This window comes from Ambystoma mexicanum, chromosome 3q, assembly GCF_040938575.1.
Source record: "Ambystoma mexicanum isolate Mex_15411 chromosome 3q, UKY_AmexF1_1, whole genome shotgun sequence".
In the NCBI taxonomy this organism is placed as follows: Eukaryota; Metazoa; Chordata; class Amphibia; order Caudata; family Ambystomatidae; genus Ambystoma; species Ambystoma mexicanum.
In genome coordinates, this window is record NC_090926.1 from 36,004,455 (window position 1) to 36,029,524 (window position 25,070).

Consider the following 25,070-nt stretch of genomic DNA (forward strand, 5'->3'; position numbering starts at 1 on the left):
GCATCAAGCAACCCGGCCTCCTAGGGGACACTATGCAGCACTTACATCACCCAGTGCATGTTTCTTAGCTCGTTGACAGAACTGATAACCGTTTCTCGAATTTGCCTCACATCCCCATTTTATCAAAAGCAACCTTGCCCCCCCCCCACTATCTCCTACCCCCTATTTCTTTTAAATGTCGCCAAGAGGGCATGCAGATGTCAGAATACCAAATGACGTAACATCTGTAGTGTTCTTGGGGCTTTTGTTAATATTACCTAACCAAATGTTAAACTTGTTATTGCTTTTAAAAGGTTACGCAGCTTAGTCAGGCACATATGACGTGTCCAACTCTTTTCCAATACTAAGGCTAGTTAGAACAGTGTGCAATGATAAAGTCGCCTGGGGACATGTCTAAAAGAAATGCACCCTCAGTAAAGTCAAACACTTTTTTGAAATATTATAGGATTGGAGTTTATAATAAAAAACTAGCAGGTGTACTCGTGCTTCCCACAGTAATTCCTATTTGGTATGCAGTCTTTATATCGAATATTTTGTAAAGAATTAACTTTTATCGACTTTTTTTAACGACATTTATATAGAGACTGCATTTAGGGGTGGGGTAAATTATTAAATATGTTTGGGAAACGGATGGGGTGGGTTTTTAGGGTTGGGAAACGGGTTTGGGTGGGAGTCCCCCCCCCACTGTAGGGTTACAGCCCCCCCACTGTAGGGTTACAGCTATAGTCCCAAAGTGCAAGGGTTACCAAGAGGCAGTGCAGGTGCGTGGCAGGGTGGGAAGTACCTGGGCCCGAAATCAGAAGGTAACCAGATTGCATTCTCTATAAAAAAAAATGTGCTATAAAATATTTCGATATATGTTCATTCTTTATAAATGACTTCGGTATAAAGTCATGTAACCTCCCATTTCAGTGCTAGTTTGAAGTTAATTCAATGAACTAATATAGATGATGATGTTGCATGGTTTTTGCGTTACCCATATAACAACGCAATGGATTCCAGCTGCTTTGAGTTGAAGTGTTGAGATTGCGCAGCAACATTATTGGTGTCCCGATCTACAACCGAGGCAGCAGCGACCCCAACATAAGTGCAGTATTTGTAGGGCTGAAGTGTGTAAGCTTGAAGTGCCGTACCCATACGTGTACGGCTGAAGCATGTAAGCTTCGTACTTATTGAGATGGCATACATCCATCAACTCCTGTGTGAACAGTTCCTGTAATTATCATGAGAGATCTGCCACCATGGGATGGACAATGTCATTGCCAACACTAGTGAAGAGACATGCACCGTTTCCTTTCACCCGCATTACTACAAAAGTACTGTTTTGTGTCACCCGCAAGACTTCAGAAGTGAGTCCTGCTAATGTCAGCTAGAATGCTGATAGTGTGGAAAGTTTAGGAACAATGAACTGCTGAAGTTTACGTAGAACTACAGCAAAACTACAGCGCCAAGGGCCATATGGCAGGGTTAAGCATTGCAGACTGCTTACAAAAAACAAAAAAATTAGAAAAATGTATATTTGATACTGTTTAAATTGTCTAACCATAGAACCTATCCACATGCCAAATTTCAGGCTTGTAGCATATTGGGAAGAATGCTCCGAAATCCCCTCCGTAGGGGCCGAGGCAAGTGGGACCTCATCAAGAGAGAGTCCCCCTTTGAGGACTAGGACTCCTGTTAGGAACTCCCTAAAGCTGCACCCACCATTGCCTACACGGGTTGCTCTACAATGCCAGAGACTTAAATATTCAAGACTGGGACAAATAAACACTTGACAGGGAAGTTCTCAAAGGAATTATATTGGGCCAATGTATCAGGCATGTATTTTTGAGCATATATTGAACGACTCGAAAAAAAATTCCAATGAGTCCTTCCTTCAGTGTTCACACATTTACACATACGAAACTCACAGAGTGGAAACCAACATCTTGTGCTTATCTTATCCGTTGACCCATTGCCTTGCAGCAGTAAATCAGATCACCCGATCGTCAAGCTGACATCATTAGACGCTTACACTCCTTGTCACAATACCAGTGCATGTCCGATTTGAATGAATTAATCTCTTCATTAGCTCCCAGTGGCTGCAAGGATTAAATCCAAGACCCTTTGCATTGTCCACAAGGCTATTTGGGGCCCGGGTCCAAAATACCTTCAACTCTTCATCCGCAAATACCTTCCCCCTCGAGCTCTTCGCTCCTCCGCCTCCAACTCCCTCGGGGTCAGTCGTTTCTCAAAGAAACATGCTCAGGGTAGATCTCTGACTTCGGCTGGGGCCTCCCTCTGGAACAGCCTCCCTGCCACTCAAACTTGAGGAGAACCATCTCTGGTTCCGGAAGCACCTCAAGACCTTCCTCTTTGCTTCTGTCTTCTCTCCTACTCTCTCCTGTTGATCTGTTCTGCTTAGGCATTGTGCATCTGGTTACCTTCTGATTTCGGGCCCAGGTACTTCCCACCCTGCCACGCACCTGCACTGCCTCTTGGTAACCCTTGCACTTTGGGACTATAGCTGTAACCCTACAGTCCCCCGCCCTTTCCATGCATTTATCAGACACCCCTGGTCTGTGCCTTAAACCTAGCACTTGCCACTTGCTGGCTGCACTACCTTTTGTTGTTGTTTTTCATTCCCATGCACAGCACTATCCACTTCCTCCTTCTCCCTTGCAGTGTCCCCCTTCCCTCTCCCCTGCACTTGCACGTTCCCAATGTCACTGGGCCTAGTAAGATCGTTGTTTTTGTTCTCCCTTGTTTCCCTCCCTTGCCTCGTCGCGCTCTGAAACACATGTGCATGAGCGCGATACAACTAAAATATCAATATCCAATATCCAATGTCCTCTGTATGCAATCTATTGATGTTTCTCCATGGAAATGTCAAGATGGCTCTGTCCTCGATAAGTATCAACAAACCCTTTCTGATTAGACGACAGTGGAGTTTCTTCTTCCTTCGTGTCAGTCAATTTCATTCTGAGCCTCCACAACTTCTTTTTGCTCTTTTCAGCTTTCTACCAAGTACAACGTACTGAGAATACGTTTTACACTACCTCAAATGAATTAACTGTGTAAGCGCTTTTATTTAAAAACGTTTTATATAATTTACAAATGTCTTTACCAAACCATATAACAATTTTATATTTACATTACTTTTTTTACATCTGCCAATGCGAAATTTCTAAGTTTGGGCCTATGCCTCTTGTCTTTGCACTATGGGTTTTTGTAAAATGTATGTTTCTTCTCATAATCTTCTTTTACATTGCATTTTAAACTAAAACCTCATTTTGTTACTTTACCCAAATTACTAATTTGTATTTTTTTTCCCACAGTTGATGTTATGCTTTTTCAATACTCAAGAATTATGGCAACAATTTTGCCCTATCTGTACGAGCCGGAGAATACAGAAGAGGAAATGGTTGAGAAAGAAAGAAGCCTAAAAGATGGGGAATCTACTGAAAGTCATGACGATCAATCACAGGATCCTGATTCTACTCGCATGGAAGACGTGCCCACTTGGTGTACCTTCCATCTATGTGAGGTAATGCCAGCTTTGGTGAAGAACTGCTGTTGCAAAGAAATCTCTAGCTGCTTGGCCTACATAGCCAAAGAAGAGCATTTACCACTATGTATTACCCATCCGCATGACTTCAGGTCAGCCTGCCTTACAAGATCCTTGTTGAGAATGATGATGGTCCTTATGCACAAACTTAGAGCAAAAGTTTGCACTCGCTCTTTAAGTAATGAGTACGTTTAGTGTTTATGAGTTTTATTTGAGTCAACCTTGAACTGTAACCGTCTATGTTGATCGCACTAAATTGTTAGTTTGATACAATATACATTTTCTTATATTTGAAAAAAGGCATAGCTCTTACTTCAAGACAAACTATTCAACATTCTATTTAATGACTTAACAATAACATCTCATTGACTTTCAAGCTAAACATTTTTCCCATTGTTCCTATCTTTTATTGTTCAAAAGGGTGTACACATTTCTATATCACACTTACTTGAAAATAATTGTACTGTCAGTACTTTACTCACAAAATGTACTTTTAAAAAACATACAAATGCCTTGTATTTTAGAAGATAGTCCAAACAGGATAAATGCAATTATTGGATTCATTCAACAATAATATTTCTGTATCTGTTACACAGATGGTACAGGCTAGTGGCCTAACAAGCGTTTGCATGGTGGATTCATGGAAGACTGGGATTCTGTGTTCGACGAGTAATACCTGTCTGTGTGGTTCGAGCTATTTATGAAGAATTCTCTAATAACTCCGGACAATACAAGGGATTTACACAGACAGTACCTCAAACACAGCAGTATACTTGGTAGTTTGTATATACATCAACCTTTTCTTCAAAAAATTGCATTTTAATAAAATATGTAACTTTCAATAAAAAATATATGTATATAATAATCTTGCATTGCATTTCTTCAAATTATTTCATTTTACTATGTGTTTCATTTAAAGTTTTCAGTTATCCTTTCAAATCTCAAGTTTTCAGCAACAACATACAAGGCACAACCACATTAAAAGGGCAATTGCAAATCATATTCTTATCATTTATCCACATGTTACTTTTTGCCTTCATGTACTCTATATCACATTAGATTCTATTTCTGAATAAACAACTCTTTCAATAAAAGTTATCAATTATCACACTTTGACTGTCAAAGTAAATAAAATCTATGAGGTGTGACAATTGAATACTTTTTAAATCCACCAACACCTCCAAATATACCATTAAAAAATGTATGCTATACCATCAAGATCAAGAAAGATTACTGTTACTGAAATCAATAATGTTTAACTATCATTTTGACAATGTCATTATATAACCAAAGAGTGATCCCTTATCAATGCACTCATGTATTCAATGCCTTTAAGTTGTTTTTTTTGGGCCAGCAGGTTCAACACAGTGTAAGTGAATGTACAACTTTATCTTCTAGCGTCTATCGACAATTGTACAATTGTCTACCAGGGAGCGATCGGTTGTCTCCAAACTCCCCTTAGAAGTTCACATCCCTGCATTGAACATATCTCGGTGTCCTTTGACAAGGTTCATTCCCTATTGCACTCATTTCATCCTTATCCATCCTCCCGCTCTTATCAAAGGCAGTTCTAACCTGGGCTGATGCACCCACAACGGGGGTGGGGTGTGGATGGGAACGCACACAATGCTGAATAACATGTACAACACAAGAGGGGCGTGGCTTGGCGGCCATGCGAGCGTGAGCAGACCTTGAGAGCTCCCGTTCAATCCGGCGATTGATCCTGGAAATTAGCCGAATATAAGCAAGGAAGAACAAACAAAATGAGGAGGAGGCACTGGAAGGTTCAGAGCACACACGGGCGAAAGCCCAAGGAAATTCGGAGGACGAGGATGCCTGAACAGAGATTGCAAGAGTCGCGGAACCGCCACACAAAATGGCGGCCGCAACCTGCTGAGTGTTCGGCTGCGCCCCAAGACGAAGGAACGCTGGAGGCGGAGAGGACTGGGCGCGGGGGCGCGGACAGCCAGCAAATAGCCCAGCAGACATCAGCGACACGTCCGGGGGAGCGACAGCTCGGCTCACCTCGTCGAGGGCAGAGAGCGAGAAACGCACTGCCATGCCGAGCTGGACAGGCAGAGGTGTGGGAATCCGCAGCTGCGAACGACAAGCGTCAGCGCCCGCGGCCCGGAACACAGACGAGGCATCCCGGCACGTGGCGGACCAACATGAGCAGCGGCGACCCCCGCTGGAGCACGCCTGGGCAGCAGCAGAGAAACCCGGGGAGACCCTCTCCCGAACACAGGCAGCCGCTGCACCGTAGCACAAACGGAGCGGCGGCCAACAGAAGAGCGCCTGAGGGGACCCACAGGGGTATCCAGCGAAACAAGCAGGAGACACCGAGGGCAGACAGCCAGGGGGACAACCGGAGAGCCCAACCCCAGGTCTAGAGGCAACCAGGGAGCCACGGGATAAACGTGGGAGGAGGACACAGCCCACCCAAACAGCACCCAAGCCGTTAAAGGAGCTTTCCAAAAGGGGAGAAAGGGAGCGGAGCCCCGAACCACAATACGGGCGAAGGGAATGGCCCACGACCGGCTAGCTTCCATCTAGCACACCAGAGCAGATGAAATTGTCAGGAACAGTCTCATTGGCTGGCCCCCACGGTGAAGGCAAACAACAACAACGCTCCCCCGCGTACAACAGCAAGACGGCATAGAAACAGCACCAGACTACACCGAGGAAGAACAGGGGGCAGCCACTTAACAGAAAAAGCACAAGTGGGGGACTGTGAAAGGGGTCTTAGCCTAACAGGAGTCAGCAAGCACACACTTCCAAGAGAAGGTACAGACCTCGCACAGACATACAGTGGCAAGGAGCAACGGAAACGGGCATGCCTGATAAGCAGAAGAGTGGCAGGGGGAAACAGACGATCATGGAGTCATTTATCCGTAAAAAATGAAGATCCGGAGCCCAGGACAACAGGGGCAGACACGGCCGAGCCATATGCCACGCAGGGAGAGATCAGACAAGTGGAAGGCAGTATCCTGGAGGCCATAGGGACGCTAAAGACATCGATAGAAGGCAAGCTAGATGCAGTGATCGTGGATGTGGGGCTCCTCCGACAGGTCACGAGGAATCTAGCAGAGAGGGTGACAACGGTGGAACAGCAAGTGCAGAGTAACACAGCGAATGTGACCACCTCCCAATCGCAAATGACTGTGGCGCTGGAACGGATCAGTACACTGGAACGCAGGGCCGAAGATGCAGAAGGCAGGGCCAGATGCAATAATGTATGTATTGTGGGATTACCAGAGGGAGAGGAAGGCAGAGACACCACGAACTACATTGAGAACCTACTGATCGAGGAGATGGGCGCAGAGATCCTGTCCCAGGGTTTATGATCATGAAGATCATGAATTTCAAAGACATGGAAAAAATCCTGACATTTTCAAGGGAGGGTGGGGTGATAACCCGAAACGGAGCCAGGGTGACCATATACCCGGACTATACAGCACTCGTGTAAAGACAGCGAGCCCAGTTCTGACCGACCAAATAGCGGCTTCGGGTTTGAAATTCATGCTGCTATACCTATCCAAGCTTAAAGTGTTGCACAATGGGAGGACACAGATCTTCGAGACTACAGCGGATGCTCAAGAGTGGAGGCACCAGCAGGGGATCCCGCAGCCAAGGGAGAGGAATGAGAGGAACAGAGAGATACCCCAGCGAGACAGGGAGTGAGAACGTGGACTGTACACATGACCCAGAAGCTCAATAAGACTGGGCAAGGAGAAACTCGAGAAATACCTAAGTTAACTGCCAGATGCCATAACACCTTGTGGAAACAAGAACTCAGGACGCCCCTGTTGAAAAAAGAATTAGCAGAACAATCAGCAGACCGAGAGTCTAAAGGCCCAAATCAATGGTCCATAACGGGAGCCCAAGACCTCCGGAACTGGACCACCAACACCCACAGTAGTGACCCCAAGTAGAGACAATGTTTGAGTGTCAGTTTTAAGACACTACGCCGCAATGGGTGCGCCCGCGGGAAGAAGGGCGACACCTGGAATGCAGTGGGGCCTGAGCAGGGGGTGGGAGGCTGGGCATTTGTTTTTAGTAGTAGCAGTTGTGAGGTTAAGTTTGCGAGGAGAAGGCAGGAGAGAGAGAAGACATAACGGACAACGGGGACACGGCAAAGACACGGAACCCAAACATGGGAAGCCAGCGGGGAACACTGAGGGAGAGAGCCAGCAAAATACTGAAGCTAGTAGTCGCAGGATCAGCCGAGCCTGGGAGAAACGCAAGAGAAGGCGGATACGCAAATCACCAAAGGCACAGCAGAGGGAGGGCGAAAAGCCGATCCCCTAAACTGACATACCAAGAGGATATAACAGCGGGCAGGCCCATGGGAACGAGAGGGCCACTGAAGACAACCGCCACAAGGACCGAGATGAATTAAACGTTGTTACATGGAACGTCATAGGGCTAAATGCCTACGTCAAGAGGCTAAGAGTTTACACCTGGTTAAACAAAGCAAAAACCCATACCGCAATGTTGCAGGAGACACATCTGACGGCCGAAAAACAAGCCAAGGCGGCCAAGAAATGTGGAGGCCAGACGTATAGCTCAACATACTCCAACTACGCAAGGGGGGTGGCAACCTGGATTGCCCCGGGCACCCCATTCCAACTCATCAACCAGGAAAAGGACGCTGAGGGCAGGGTCCTGATCGTTCATGGAATGTTAGAGAACCGAAAGGTCTGCCTGGTGAACACCTATGCCCCCAATCATGACGCAACAGCATTCTTTAAGTCACTTACACCTCGACTGGCCCCGTACAGGAATGCCACAATCATTTGGGCTGGAGATCTTAACTGTACCCTGGACCCCCGACTAGACAGGTCGCATGACAAACATAAAAGAGCGGTGCCACCAGCACGGGTACTACAGAAGATACTGGACCAGCTCGAGCTAGAAGACGTCTGGAGAAAGGTACATGAGAATGAGAGGGGATACACACATTACAGCGCCCCGCCTGGGACATTCACCCGGATAGACTACCTTTTCACAGGCAAAGAGACACTGGGTGAATTTACTGGGGCGCACATTCACGCACAAAACCTGTCCAACCACGCCCCCCTGAGAGTAACATGGGCACACACATACAGGAGCCCTCATACCCACATGGAAACTAAGGGCAGAAGCACTGTGGGATGGGGAATTTCAGGAACATATCCAAAGTACGATAGATGACTATTTCGAGCATAACACGGGTAGCGTGGATAGCACGGGAACGACCTGGGAGGCTTTTAAGGTGGTGGTCAGAGGAGCGGCGATGGGGAAGACGGGAGGTCTTAGACGGGAAATCCTGGTACAACTGGAGGAGCTAGAAAGGAAGATGGAGAGAGCTGAAGCACAGGCAGGGGAGAACGGAGGAGAACAGGGAGACCTTATCACCCTGCGACAACAGTGTATAGCAGCCTGGGAGAGACTAGGGCACCTAGATTACGGGAAAAATATACAGAAGCTGCACGCAGAAGGGGACAAGCCCAGCAGACTCCTAGCCTGGCTAACTAAACAGGAGACTAGGAGGGAACCGATAAACGCAATCCAAAACAGCCAGGGGGAGGTGATAAGGTCCCAGGAGGGTATAAATGCGGTGTTCTCGCAATACTACGAGAAACTATACACAAAAGTCCAAGAGGCGGAAGAGGGAGACCTAGAAGACGCTTTTGTGGAAATCAGGCTCCCACAACTGACAGAGGAGCAGGCCCAAATGCTGGATGCCCCCTCACTGTGGAGGAACTGGCGGAAGTTATCACCCAGTTACCGACGGGAAAATCCCCGGGGCCCGACAGGTTACCAGGGGAATTCTATAAGAAATACAGAGATAGCTTAGCCCCAAGATTACAAGAAATGCTGGCGGAGGCATATGAGAGGGGGAGGCTCCCGAACAGTATGTCAGAATCCATACTAGTCCCAATACTTAAAGCAGGGAAACCGCCCCTTGAGTGTGGGTCCTACAGACCAATCTCCCTGATAAATCAAGACTCCAAGATTCTAACAGCAGCATTAGCTAACCGACTCAAAAGGGTGCTACCCACACTGGTCCACACGGACCAAACGGGGTACGTACCGGAGCGAAACACAGCATGGAATCTCCGGAGGCTCCACCATGTCATTGACAGGACGAATCAGGTAGAGGGGGAATGCACCGTGGCCTCACTAGATGCGATCAAAGCATTTGATTCGGTGAACTGGGACCGGCTTATGGGGGCACTCGCTCACTTTGGGATAGGGCAGGGATTCCTACGCTGGATAAAGTTGCTATACAAGGACCAGAGGGCAAGGGTTAAGACGGCAGACACATTTCAGGGGTGTGGGGCATAGCGCGGGGCACGAAGCAAGGGTGCCCGCTGTCCCCAATGTTATATATTCTGGCCCTGGAGCCGTTTGCGGCCTTCCTAAGAACGGAATATAGGGACACTGACCTTATGATAGATGGGGAAATACAACACATATCGATATACGCAGACGACATACTGCTCTACGTCCAAGATCCACGCACCCACCTGCTCGAGGTGCTGGGAGTGTTTGGCAGGCTATCAGGAATCACCATTAACAGGGAAAAATCCTCGTTGTTCCCCCTGGCAAGCCTGCGAACAGTGGCATCAGAGCAACTACCACACCTGGGCCTCACATGGACCCCGATCACCTTTAGATACCTGGGGGTAGACACCTACCACGACACCACTGAAACACACATGGCCAACACATAGGCGGCCCTGGACAAAATTGGGAACGCCATGCAGTTCTGGAGGACATTACCATTGGGAATGATAGGCCGAGTGACCCTTTTGAAGATGACGGTCCTACCCCAGCTGCTATACTATTTAACCAATATCCCCTACAACATTCCAGGGTGCTTCTTTAAACACTTACACACCTTGGTAAGAACCTTCCTGTAGGGCGGGGGGAGAAACAGGGTAGCACTGAGCACACTACAAAGGGGCTACGAGTGGGGGGAATGAAACTCCCGGACTTTGAGCGATACTATCTGGCGGCACAACTCCAGTTTGTGGTGCGATGGCTAGGGGAGGAAACCTCAATAGACGCAATACTCTTTCGACCAGCGGTCCAGCAATACTATCTAAGAGAACTCCTATGGATAAACGCTACCCGGGCTAAAGCCCTCCCTAAAATGGCCCAGCTGGGCTGAACATTATGGAACAGAGCGTGGAAGGCACAGGGCATGCGAGACCCTTGCTCGAGGCAAATCCCCCTGGCGGGGTTGGTGGACACCCAAATCGCAAGCTTAGCAACGTTCAGAACACAGTGGGAAGACAAAGGAGTGGCCCAAATAAGGGATCTGTGGCAAGATGGACAATGGGTGGACTTCTAGTCCCTGGCAGAGGAGCAAGATGTACACAAGGGCCAATTTATACTGTATAATAGCATGGTTCAAGCAATAAGAAAGAGATGGGAGATCCTACCAGAGGAGGAAGACACTGGAGGTGCGCTAGACGCATGGTACGACGTCTCGGAAGGGGGACACACCGTGTCCATGCTCTACGAGCAAATGTTGGGAACCATCAACACAAAGACACTAAATACGCGAGCGAAATGGGAGGAGGAGCTTCAGCAACCTTTCAAAGATGAGGAATGGAACAGGATCCTCCAGTACGCAAAAAAAGTCTCCAGGAACGCAAGGTTCAGGCAGCTGCAAATCTATGTTGTGCACAGAGCATACTTAACTCCCAAGAGAATGTCGAATATGGGGGACAGACAAACCCGGTGCTGCCCACGCTGACAAGAAGAACAAGCAGACATGGTGCACATGCTCTGGTTATGCCTGAGAATAACAGATTTCTGGAACACGGTAAAAGAAAGAGCGCTAAAAGCAGGAATCCATATGCATGCTTGGTCACCGGCGTTCTACGTACTGGGCCTGTTCCCGAGAGGGGATAAGCAGAGGAAGCACATGGGAAAGATGAAAGATTTGATGACAATATTGGCGAAGCGCCGCATTGCAATGGCGTGGAACACAAGCGCGGGACCCACGATAGAGGGCTGGTGGGCAGACTTACAAAAGTGTGCAATAGCAGAAACAGCAGTCTGGACAAGAGCCACGCAAAGGGGAGAAGGTAACAGTGGAGCCGGAGTACTGGCGTGGAACACTCTCGTACAAGATCTGTTCGGGAATGGGAAAGGAGACAGCACGAGCGATTCAAGTGGCCCAGAGGAGGAGGGACTATGACCCGCTCGCACCCGGGGGCGGTACATAGGCCAGTGTGAAGACAACACGACCGAGAAGGAGGCCTGCCGTGGCCGGAGTAGACAACGAACATTATGGACCTAAACTCGAAAGTGCCAGAGCAAATGTGTAGTGAGTTGTTGTTTATTTGTTTTTATGTTTGTTGGTTGTTAAATGAAAATAAAAAGGTTTAAAAAAAAAAACATGTACAACACAAAATGGTTCTTTAAAATGGGGACCATTGGCCACATGGCCACCGCAGACCTGGTGTCTCCAGACTCCCCTCTGAAGACCCTGTCCCTGCAAGCAACACATCTCTGTGTCCTTTGACTAGGCTCTGAGCCTTTTGCAATTGCCTCATCCACATCCATCCCCCCTCCAGTATCAATGGCAATTTGCACCTGTGACCATGCGTACGCAATGGGCTGGATGGATGGGAATTCACAAGGTGCCGAATGCAATGTATTCCTGAAAGGGGTCTTTCAATTGCGGACCATTGGCCGCATTGCCACCCCAGACCTAGTGTCTCCAGACTCCTCTCTGAAGACCCCGTCCCTGCAATCAACATATCTCTGTGTCCTTTGACAAGATTCCGGGCCTTTTGCGCTTGCCTCATCCACATCCATCCCCCCTCCGGTATCAAAGGCAGTTTGCACCTGTGACCGTGCACTCGCAAGGGGCTGGGTGGATGGGAGCGCACAAGGTGCTGAATAGCATGTACACCTGAAAGAGTTCTTTCAAATGGTGACTATGGGCCACATGGCCACCCCACACCCAGTGTCTCCAGACTCCCCTTTAAACACTCCGTCCCTGCAACCAACATATCTCTGTGTCCTTTGACTAGATTCCAAGCCTTTTGTGCTCACCTCATCCACATCATGTGCTTCGATACTCAATCGAAGATGGAACACAATTGCATTATATTTTACTACACAGAATGTTGATTTCACAACTCAAGTACAGGGATTAATAGATCAATGAACGCAATTGGAAAGATTTGATCGAATGCGGCAGTCGACCTAAACATTGGAACTATGCCTTGTAGTAAACCTTTTCTTGCAATCATTATATTTGCAAAGGTTTTCAATGATTCCTTGGATGTAATCTTCTATTTTTAACTTGAATGTAAAAATATAATGACTTGGTAAATTCCCAAATATTATTATTTCATTAAAAGTGTATGATGTTTTTCTTCTTTTTGTGAAAAGAAAGTAAGCTTTTATACTGGGTTGATCTTCCTGTATTCGCGTTAGGTAACGTGATGGCGTAGGTGATGACAGGGTACATTTGGCTACGCTGTGCACCAACGTCATGAGAAGAGGTGGAACATATTGTTTGGACATGTCCCTGTCAACTTAAGGGGCGGGTGATCTGATTTACTGCCACAAGGGCACTTGAACTTAGGGCAATGGATCCACAGATAAGACAAGGTGGCGGTTTCTGACCCCTACGTTGTGCATGTGTAAATGTGGGAAAACCAAAGGTAAGATCCATAGGAAAAAAGATTAGAATCGATCGATATATGTACAATACATGCCCGATCCATTGGGCCATTTTCCTGAGAGAACTTCCCCTTTAATAGACGTCACTATCACATAGAAAAAGAGCATGTCCCTTTAAATCCAAATATCCAATCCACTGGGATGAGTGGGTTGAATTGTGTATGCTGGACAAGCAATGGTGAGAGAAAGGAATACATAGGCAGGTACGGGAGGCCCCAAGCTGTGTAATAACCTTGGAGATGAACGCCCACACAGGCAAGGGAAATCCCTGAGCTGCCTAACACCAGTGGAGAGAGAGGGACGCATACACAGGCAAAGGAAGGCCCCACGTTGCATAACACCTGGCAGCAGTGGAGTAAGCGCAAGCCAGAAGATCCTTGAGATTCAAACTTGCATCAGACTGGAGAGAGGGACACCAGTGCTAAGGTGAATCCCCAGCATAAGAAGCCGTAAGGGCAGGAGCCCGGCGGAAGGTGATGGCGAGTCCATAAAGGATCCATGGTGAACAGCCGGTCCACAAACCGTCACCAAGACCATCAGAGGTATACCGCAGCAGGGTGCCCAGTCATTCATTGGGACAGCGAGCCACAGGGGGGAGTTGAGAGAACCAGAGAAAGGAACCGCCGGTGAAGCTAAGCCAATGGCGGTCCAGGACAAGAGAGAAGGTCCAAGTGGTACACAGCTCCTGAGAGGTTCTCTTTTACATTCAAAGGTAACAATGAGAACGGGAATAATAGGAGGCCCTGAGGGAATAATTATACTGTACAACCAACTTGTCTCCTTAGAAATGATGAGACAACCTCAAGTCTGAAGCTGATGAACTTGAAGTGTTGTAATAGAAGATAAAGGAATTCTAAAAATCTGTATGTTAAGAGAAAAGAAAAGTGGATAACAATACCCTGGGAAAAGGGGAAGGACACTCTACCTTCTATGCAAGACAAATATAATAATAGAGGGGATATTATGAGCCAGAGTTCAGAGGAACTCTCCAATTGAACTATGAACAAAAGCAAATAGGATAGAACAAACACCTTGGTCTATAATCGCCCTGGAGGGAAGGCCTACCAGAAGTAGTATTTGCCAAGAATACACTGAAAGCAGCAATTTTGAAAATGGAGCCTATTAAAATATCCCTAAAAAAGGATTACCAAGGAAGAGTGAAACATCAGTAGTCCACTTGAAGAGTTACAGAGACTATTCCAAGAAATCACAAAAGACTATCTGAGGATTGTGTATTAATCAAGCACCCTGGAGACTAGAAGTCAAGGGAGTCATTCTCCCGATCTAAATTAGTTTTCATAGTGGTAGGGTCAGTTAGGTTAGTTTTGGACATCTAACTTATTCCTTTGGACATTTACGCCTGACAGACGAACACCTTAATTATAACATAGGCAGAGACCAACCATAGTGATAGGTAAAGTCAGTCCATATACATTTACTTTAATAAAATGTAGTGAAACATGTCTCCTCTGAGTGTCTGCATCCTTCTTCTGGGCTACCACAGAAAAGATTTATGACATAAAAAAAGAAGACACCAGAAATAAATAGAGAGGGACTCCAACCCAGTCTGCGTGGCTGAAGGGGCTAACCCTTCAACAGTGGAGCACAGGAGTCCCTGGCAAGTACTGGGCTATTTGCTGTATTGTTGTACAATAGGGCAAACAGCCCCGTGAAAGGAATTAGACCATAAAGGGACCCTTAGGTGTAAATGTCAAGCCTTTTCTATGGTAGGCATTTTTTATGTGCTGTTTAAAGGGAATTGATAGACTCACAGAGTACTTTGTGTTCCTAAAATTAGTTTTTACTGTGTCACTGCAGTTGGTTCTCATGTTTCCGCATGATTTCGCCACCAGTGTACATTTCAGCGAGTGGAGATGAGGCGCAGGTGAGAAAGGAATGTGACAATATATCACATGTTTAAACAATGTGTTTTTGTCTCTCGCACACATCAATGTGAAGAATTCAGAACATTTAGACAGTTGAGATTGAATTCAAAGTGACCAGATTTTAAAAAGGTAAATCCTATACATACTTCATAATGTCTTTGGCTGGCTTGAAATCCCTCCCTGGGCTTGTTCTGTCCCTCTCTTGGGTAGAACAATCTTTATTGGGACCTCAAGGTGAGTTCTAAGGGTGGGAAAAGCGGGCAGCGGCCGCAAATGAGGAGGGGACGCTACATCCTTTTGAATCTTTAACCATGGGGAGCAAAGAGGGTGCTCTGCCATACTGACCTAGCCCTCCACCAGCAATGATGTTCCAAAGACATACCTGCTGTGCTCAGCATTTTTAGATGGCTCATACAGAATTAACATCTCTTTGTGAAACTAAACATCCTCAATATTGTTCTGCCACCTTGGACAAAGAATGCAAGGTGTGTTAGTGGCAATAGGTGGAAGGCGGATGTAATGGGCCAAAGTAAGGTATGAGTTACAAGGAAGGGACAGATTATCAATCATTCATGCTCTTCAAGCAAGTGTCTAGGTTTATTGTCTGTTGCCTTGGCTGTTGCAGGTGGCCAGGTGAGTGACTCTATGTCATTGGAACACCACTTCTCCAAACCTGGGGTTTCCTCTGAAAATGTTTAGTCTGACAGACCCATGCCAACAAAGTCAGAGTGAATGCTTTGCTTTACTGGAAAATAGGTCTTCTGATGATTTGGAGTAATTCAGGCACACAATATTTTGTAAAGGTGAACAGAAAAGAAACATGCAAATAAGGAGAAAAAGTAATATTTATTTACCTGTAATGTTTGTTAACACTCCTCAAGCTTTAAACAAATGGGAGGGTAGTTGAGAACATTTTGAAGACTGATGGTTTGACACTTAAGGGCATAACTTGTGTTGTGTTAGGGTGACATTTCCCGTGTGTGTACCCTTTAGTATCATAAATGCCTATGTGCCCAATGATGGCAACAGTAAAGACAGACACAACTGATCACAGTTCAAGGGTGTTTATTAAACATTATAAATGGGTAATAAAAAAGCCTAATCCAAACCTAAACCTAAAATGAGATCAAGCTCAACCATCAAATAATAATAAGGCAGTTCTAATGGTGTCTTGTCAAATAAAAAGGGCCTATACTAAAAAAAAAATATTGCCAATCCTTACCGCTAAATTACAAAATAGTGTGGGATATTGTTCACCAGAAAAGAAAGAAAGAAGTGTTCACAAAATGATAAGTCAGGATGGTATAACTGAGGTCTCCCTTCCACATGTTTTTTTGTTTTTTTTGCCACCTTCCACATGTTTTTTAGCACGGGACAAGACAGGACTCTCGAGCCTGGCACACTCTTGGGCTTCTCCTGCACGACCTTACAGTTCTTTTTCAAAATATCAGGGCCTTCTGTGGCCAAGTCTCTTTTACACCAGGTCTCTTGCCTCAGAGGACATGATGTACTATAAACAACAAACAAAATGTTCCTTTCAGTAATCTTCCCGTCGGGTGATTTCCCTTCACCCGTGGATCCTCCTCAACCGGGCTCCAATCCTTTTTGCAACATTGGCCTACCTCAGTCGGGTTCACTACAGCCTTTCATTCAAAACATCAGCAACTTGTAGCATTCAAGAATCTCAATGTCTTTTTAAACAACCGTTCATTGTGGACACCCCTGAGTCGGGTTCACACTTGTTGACACAATGTTTACGGGTTGTTAGGTTTTGCTCTCATTTGCGGGCTTCCCTCAGTTGGGTTCACATTTGCAAGTTTAACACAGTTCACTTAGTTGTAACACCTTGTGGGATTCACTTCCTTTAGCTTTTTCCAGCCCCCGGTCAGGCTTTACACATTCACCCTTCACACAGTGTTTCCCTCAGCCGGGCGCTCACGCCCGTTTCACAATGTCAAAACATTTGTAATGGGTTAAGGACTTTCGATTGCACAAGGGATTTTGGCTCAATCCTTGTATGGCCACCTTAACTCTTTGTGCTGGCCTTTCCTACGGCCCCTTGTTACTATATTGTTCACAAGAAAAGGGGACCAGCCAGAGTCTTTCAAAAGGACGCCCACATGGCGCCGACCCACTCTGCAGCTGGTCTTTCCCTGGGCTTTAAACGTTCACTATCACACATGTTCATTGTTCATAATGTTAAGGATTTCAATCAGCGATACACCCTGGTCTCAGCCTAATATGCAGTGCCCAACTGAAATGCTTATTTCCTTATATATAGGTTCAATATTTGAGGGATACACCACTCATATCACACCCCCTTTTCAAATACCCCTGGTCACAATGGACCAGGTACCAGGCTGGCAGGTAAAGGTAATATTTATTTATTTATTTAGAAATTCAAGAAAATCACACTTTTTTTAATATATGGGGCAGCAATCACCAATGGGGTGATAAGAACAATATGAATGTAAGCAATGCACTTAGGTTAACCTTCTATTAACACAACTACGAAACACCAGGGAATTGGGGCACTTTTGATTTTAGGTATGATAGCACGGAATTTCCCCCTGCAATGTTCCCTCAACCCACCAATAATCAATTTTAAGTGGATAAACAGAATCAGCAGGTAATCAGGAATGACAAATAAGAAACAGAATAGAAATCTGACTTTCCCTTCCCAAACAAGAGAGAATTATAAGGTTACTCACCGTAGTGACCACCTTACTCCTAGTCCATAGTCCCCTTTCCTCCATACTTATGGGACATTCCTCCGTCCTGTGGGATGGGACCGGAGCACTTTGTAAAAATCATCACATTTTTCAAAAATGTGTCCTTCCTCTCTTTTTACGCAGGATACCGCACGCGGCCGTAACCCCACCCTCCTTAGCTCCACCCAGCGCATCGCCCATCAGTCCTTTTCTATCGCCTTATCAATAATAGAGGAACCTTATTAGAGGGGACGGCGGGCATGCGTGTGGAGGAAAAGGGACTATGGACTAGGAGTAAGGTGGTCACTATGGTGAGTAACCTTATTATACTCCTACGTCCCGTCCCGTTTCCTCCATACTTATGGGAGATTCCCAAGCACTCCTCACAGGAATTATGGGTGGATGGAAACTCCTTACTGAAACAAGTTTTTAAGCACAGCCTGGCCAAACTGAGCATCAGATCTGGAGCTCAGGTCCAAACAATAGTGTTTACAAAAGCCAAAGGACAGGCCCAAGTAGCCGCTTTCGCGATGGTCTCCCAGGGGACATACTTTTGAAAGGCAACAGCAGCTGCCTTGCCCCATACCAGGTGTGAGTGAATCCCTTTAGGAGTCTGGAGGCCCTGAACAGTGTAAGACTCCATAATAAAGGCAGCAACCTATCTGGAAATAGTCGCCTTGGAGGCCTGTTTACCCTGCGGATTACCAAAGGTCATCAATAGTTGAGAAGAACTCCTGAATTCAGATGTTCTGTCTCGATAGAACTTAAGAGTTCTTCTTACATCCAGACAATGCAAAACCCTCTCGGCTTCCGAAGCCGGGTTCGGGAAGAAGACGGGCAAGGAGATTGACTGATTTAAATGAAAATCAGAGACTACTTTTGGCAGGAAAGAAGGATTCGTCCTCAAGACAACCTTATCCTTGCGGAAAACCAAGAAGGGATGCTCCACCGACAAAGCCTGGAGCTCACTCACACGTCTTGCTGAAGTCACGGCGAACAAGAAGGACACTTTCCACGAAAGGTACTTAAGATCTACTGTAGCCATTGGCTCAAAAGGCTTATGGCACAAGGCTGTAAGGACCACATTCAGATCCCACGTCGGATGCGGTTTTGAACAGGAGGGTAAAGACGCATTAGACCCACAAAGTGCCTTTTGACCACTGGATTTGATAGTGAAAAAGAGCACTGGTCCGTGGATAAATAGGCGGCAACAGCCGAAGGATAAGCCCTGCATGAGAGGACATGAATGCCCGACTCTGCTAGATGAGAGACGAAGGACAGCACCGTGTCGATCATAGCCACCCTGGGGTCTAGTTTTTTGGCTAAGCAACAGTGGCAGAACCAAAGCCATTTGCTCCTGTATTGAGATCTCGTCGAGGGCTTCCTGACTGCCTGAACAATTCGCATGTTATCAGCAGACAGGTTGAGATGTTCTAAAGATCTGAACTCAGGCATAATGCCGCCAAGCTGAACGATTGTGGGGAGGGGTGACACAGCTGCTGATCTCTCTGGTGAAGCAGGTCGGGAACCAACGAAAGCCTGATAGGTGCACACACCGACAGATGTTGAAGTTCTGAAAACCGGAGCTATGAGCAGAAGAGAACAGTTCACCATGTTCCTCAGTTTGCAAATCGTCCGATGAATCAGAGGCAGTGGCGGAAAAGCATAGGCCCTCATGTTGTGCCAGGGAATCTCGACAGCATCTGCCAGAGAGGAGGATCCCAGCCCATTTCTGGAGGCATACAGAGGAAGTTTCCTGTTGGCCGAGATTGCAAAGAGGTCCACTTCTGGAGTGCCCCAACACTGGAAAATCTGTAAGAGGACCCCCACTTTCAATTCCCACTCGTAGCTGACCATCTTTCGTCGGCTGAGGGCATCTGCAGTAACATTTATCTGGCCCGGGATGTGGACTGCCACCAGCCAGATGCCATGCTGAATCGCCCATTCCCAAATCTGAATGGCAAGATCCACCAGAGGAGGGGACTTGGTACCCCCCCTGCTTGTTGATGTAAAACATGGACGCCACATTGTCCGTGCGGACATGAACCACTTGGTTGACGATGACCGGCCTGAACGCCTTGAGCGCCAGGAAGATCGGCAAGAGCTCCAGGTGATTTTTATGGAGGTGCTTGTCTTGGGGTGACCAGAGATCAGAAACTTGAACGTCCAATGTCGCACCCCACCCCAGAAAGGAAAAGTCAGTTGTGATTGTCACCAGCGGAGCAGTCTCCTGAAAAGTCACGCCCACCGATAGATTGCCGAGAGACGACCACCACCAAAGGTCCGATCTCATGAAAGCCGGAATCAATATCATTTTGTAATCCGGATCCACAGCTTGACGCCAAGAACTCCTAAGAGCCACCTGCATCCGCCTCATCTTGAGCCGAGCAAGAAGAAGAGCCAATACACACGAGGCCATGAGGGCCAGAAGCCTCTGGAACCACCAGGCCGACATGCTCCCCGACTGCGCAAAGACCTGACAAGTGGCCAACAGATCCGCCATTCTGTCCCCTGTCAGGTATACTCTGCAGTCGATCGTGTTCCAACGAAAACCCAGGAAAATCAGGTCCTGAGAGATCGTCATGGAGGTTTTCCGCCAGTTCACCGACAGCCCAAGGTGGAACAGGAGCGGAGGAGAGACTGAAGGTTGCTCGAGGCTTTCAACGGACAAGGACTGGGCAGCAGCCAATCGTCCAAATATGGATGCACGTGGATACCCTGAAGCCGAAGATAGGCTGCGATAACCAACATCATCTTCGTAAAGACACGCGGTGCCGAGCTGAGGCCAAAAGGGAGCACTCGGAACTGGAAGTGCTCCTCCCCCATGGAAAACTATAGGTATCTCCGATGCGGATTCCAGATCATGATATGCATATACGCATCCTGGAGGTCCACCACGCTGAGCCAATCGCCCTTATGTAAAGAGGACTTTATTTGACCGGGCGTGATCATCTTGAATTTATCCTGGGGTAGAGAGAGATTGAACTGGGAAAGGGGTAGGATGGTGCGCAGGCCAGCCTGGTTGGGTTTGGGCACCGTAAACAGCCGGAATAGAAGCCCTCCCGTCGCTCCCCTAGGGGAACGGGTTCCACCGCCCTGAGATCCAGTAACTTCCTGACTGCTGGAAGGGAGGATTGATGGGTGGGATGGGGGTAAGGGGTAAGCAGAGGCCTGCCCGAGCGAGTGACAAGACCCACCGGTCCTTGGTGATGGTCTGCCACGCCTCCCAATGAGACGCAATGCGTCCTCCCACCGGGGTCTCGTGCGAGCGCAGAGAAACTTCATTTAGCTGGTTTTTTCGGTGGCGGCACCACCTGAACCTGAAGAGGAGGCTGAGGAACAGGAGAAAAACCAGCTCCGTTGCTGCCGTAGGCGGGAATTTCCAGATGGGGTATCAACCCTGCGGGACTTTCGATCCAGAAAACCCCTGAAACCAGAGGAAGGCTGAGGCTGCAAGGACGTTCTCTGTGCCCTGAAAGGCGGTTTCACCAGGACAGACAAGGATTTGGCGGTCTGAGTGCTATCCTTAGTTTTTGTCAGTTCAACGTCTGTTGTGGAATGAAAAAGCTCTTTGCCATCAAAAGGCAGGTGTAAAACCTTATCCTGTAACTCCTTAAAGAACTTGGTGGCGTGCAGCCAAGCCTGACGAGAGGTGTCCACGCTAAGCATGAGGCCCCGGGCCGAGGTGTCGACATGATGCGCAGTGGCTTCCAGCATATCCTGCGCCAGGACCCTAGCAGCTGACAATCCCGCTCTGAAATCCTCTAGCTTCAGCAGGAATACATTTCTCCAATTCCGATAGACCTTTCCACATTTTCATATTTGCCCCCGCTAACACCAGTTCTGAGTTCGCCTGACGTAACTGCACAGCTAAATTATTGAAAATCCCCCATCCCAAGGAGTCAAGAAGCTTGTCCTCTTTGGCCAGAATCTGTGTAGCCATTGCAGAAGACGATGCAGCAGATCTGGATTGTAAAGTGGCAGCAGCCACTACCGTGGAGGAGGGGGCAGACATGACGCTAAAGCCACTTCTTCCGAAGAATGGAGCCTATAACGCGCATCAATCTTCTTGTTGACAAACAGTCCAGAGTGTGGTTTTTCCCAAACTTTACAGACCTCGGCCAAAATGTCCTTCTGCAAGAACAAGCCGGTACGCTCCGAAGGAGACAAGGTGAACACCCCCGAAAGCACGCCCTCCTGCGGAGCGGGTGCCTCGGGTACTGGAACATCCAACAGACACATCATCCAGCACCCGGTCATGAAAGGCTCTGACAGAGCGGGGCTGGTCTTCGTTGTCCTGATCCCCTTGAGCATCGTCCGACAGATCCGGATCAGGCTGAGACGCATCAGGCACCACTGCAGGCTTGTCCACAGGGGACAACTGAGGCAAGGGAGGAAGAGTCGGGGGAGGCCCAGAAGGTAAGGGCAGCGCCGGCGGAACCACAGGTGCCGCAGCAGGAATCGTCAGCGCAGGCGGACATATCTCCCGAAACAAGCCTCAAAAATACTCCTTCATGGGGTCGGAGTGCATAAGTCTTTGAAACTTGCCAAAAAAGACATCCTCCGCCGGTGATTTAGGTGCGACTTGTGGAGGCCTCTCATGAGTGGAGTAATTCCAGGGACGCGAGGGAGAGGGTTGCCAAGAGGGCCCTTCCCCACTGGTGTCCACATAAATCAAGTGCACCAATGCCGGAAGAAGCGAGACATTGCGCGGAAGGGACATCCGAGCGTTCCAATCATAAACTGGACGAAAAGGATGTGCACAAGGAAAACGATGTTCACCTGGAAACCCACTCCCCACACCTAGGGCTGATGGCGTAGTTGTAAGGTAGGTATCCAAAACGGCCACTGTAGTCTTGGTGGGAGCGGCTGCCATTTTGTCAGAACCTGAGGCGAACTGTGACACGTGTGGAAGTGAAACAGGGGTCTCCAGCGGTGGGTCAGGGGGCTTCATCTTAGCCTTAACACAAGGAACCTTGACCGAGCTGGCACTGCGTGGCCTAGAAGGTTTTTGAGACATACTATCAGCCAGAAAAGCCTTCAATCGAAGGACCTCGGCACCGACAGTAACAGAGGAATTCCGGTCCAAGACCTCACTCCGTGCCCCCTCAACAGGTCTGTTGTCACCGCTTGAACGGGAGCGATGAGGAACACACCTCACCGACAAGACCTTGACAGGCCTCTCAGAACTGTTGGTCGCCCTAGCCTCCAAACGAGGGGCCTCGGACCCGAGCCCGGTATCTAAAGCCCCTTCACAACGGGCCTCGAACTTTCGTTTGGTATCAACGGCCTCAACTGAGGCCTCAGGGCGTACCCCACTGTTTTTACGGCAAGCTCCAACCAAGGAGACCTCAAAGCAAGTTCCGGTACCCGCCGCCACAGTAGAACTGGGCTCACAAACAGCCCCCACAGGATGGGCCTCGGATAGTAATCCGGTGTCAATAGGCCCCTTACGGAGGCCCTTGGAGAAAACTGCAGTACAGTTTTTAGGCCTAGAATGCACCTCAGGGCAAGCCCCGGTAATAGAGAGAGCTTTTGATGCTCCTACCGGACCGGGAAGACCCTGGGAAGGAGTCTCCTGGCTGGGGTGTTCTAAAAAGTAAAGAACTCCCCGGGCGTTAAAAAAATGCAATGGGGGAGAGCGCTGAAAAACACGAGTCCCACCGGTGATCCGGACCTAAGCACTCTAAACAAAGAAGATGGGGATCCGCCCTAGCGAAGCATCGCTGACAAGAACAACAAGTAGGAAAGCCTAACTGAATCGGCATAGACAGACTACTACACGACTGCTAAGCCAGAGCAAGAGAGGAGAACACTGGAAGGAAAAAATCTTCCGAAGATGCAAGTGCGTCCAGTCCCGATCAAGAGGAGAAAAGGATTGATGGGTGATGCACTGGGCAGAGCTAAGGAGGGCAGAGTTACGGCCGTGTACGGTACCCTGTGTAAAAGGAGAGGAAGGACACATTTTTGAAAAATATGATGCTTTTTACAAAGTGCTCAGGTCCCGTCCCACAGGACGGAGGAATGTCCCATAAGTATGGAGGAAAGGGAAGGAGACGTAGGAGTAAAGTGGATTTAAACCGTGGCAATGCTAAAATGACACTCAGAAATGGCTGAATAAAACAATGAATGTGTACAAAAATCCTTAAATACGTACAATTCTCTACAGGAGCAACACTGGAAAGTTAGAAGCAATCATAAGCAATAGATTGAGCAAAAGCATACAATTCGAAAATGAATGAAAGGTTTAAAACAATTGATAGTAAAAATAACACATGTAAAACTTTGCAAAAATACTAATTTCCACCTGAAATTAACCAAACGGCTTAGAATTGAGGCCTAGCTGAAGCGGGATCAGCAATTGCTTGGCCTTGTGGTTGGTATCTGGAGTTTGGCCTTGTGGTTGGGATCTGGAGTTTAGATGGATAGATGCAAGATGAAGATAGGAACAGACAGGAACAGGACGCCTGCGTAGGAATCAGGAATCAGTGTGTGTCCTGAGTGCTAGTCAGGGGCCCTTATTTATAATGCCAGATGACATCATTATAGTATATGACAGGGGCAGGATTCACTACCCACGCCCCCCTTGTTTTTCTGTCCGGTCCTGTAATCTTCTGTCTGTGGAAGCTGCTGAGTCCTACAGTCTCCCAAGAAGGTGTGAGCAACAACTGAACTAACTAACAGCTGAACTTCCAAACCTCTTAAGGGAAGGGGGAAGTGGAGAAAATAACAAACGGCACAGATCACTTTCTTCAGTCAGGCATCAATCTGCAGAAAAACAAATAAACATTGATTACTCTCGAGAAAATTTGTTATATCCCTCTAAATATATCTCTACCGTATTTCTATCTACCTGTGCATCCTCTGCAACTTGCTGAGGGGATAATTAGTCTTTAGATTAGTCTTTACAAAATGCTGCCTGGAATTTAGAGACAAATCTCCTTTGCGCATGCGTTACCCTGTCGCTATTTTAATGTGCGCACGCGCGTAACGGATTCTTGCGACTTTTACCCCACAATGTTTTGAAGTCAATAAAAACAAAATCCGACTTCTAACTTGACATGGAATTTATGCGCACGCACAAAGCATTAAATAATTAATCTAATTCTTATACACTCGAGCATGAAACCCGAAATTCCTCACAAGCACCAACTCCGCTCCACATGAACCAACAAAAAGAATATTCTTACACTAAAGCGTTTCTGAGGAAAGATTCTCCAACTACTAACA

At 47.4% G+C, this 25,070-nt stretch overlaps 1 protein-coding gene across 2 annotated transcripts in view; it reads right to left on the reverse strand.

The window, feature by feature from the left end:
• CIMIP4 (ciliary microtubule inner protein 4) overlaps window positions 1-25,070 on the reverse strand; it is a 960,512-nt gene that overhangs the window by 416,521 nt on the left and 518,921 nt on the right. The window lies entirely within an intron of this gene.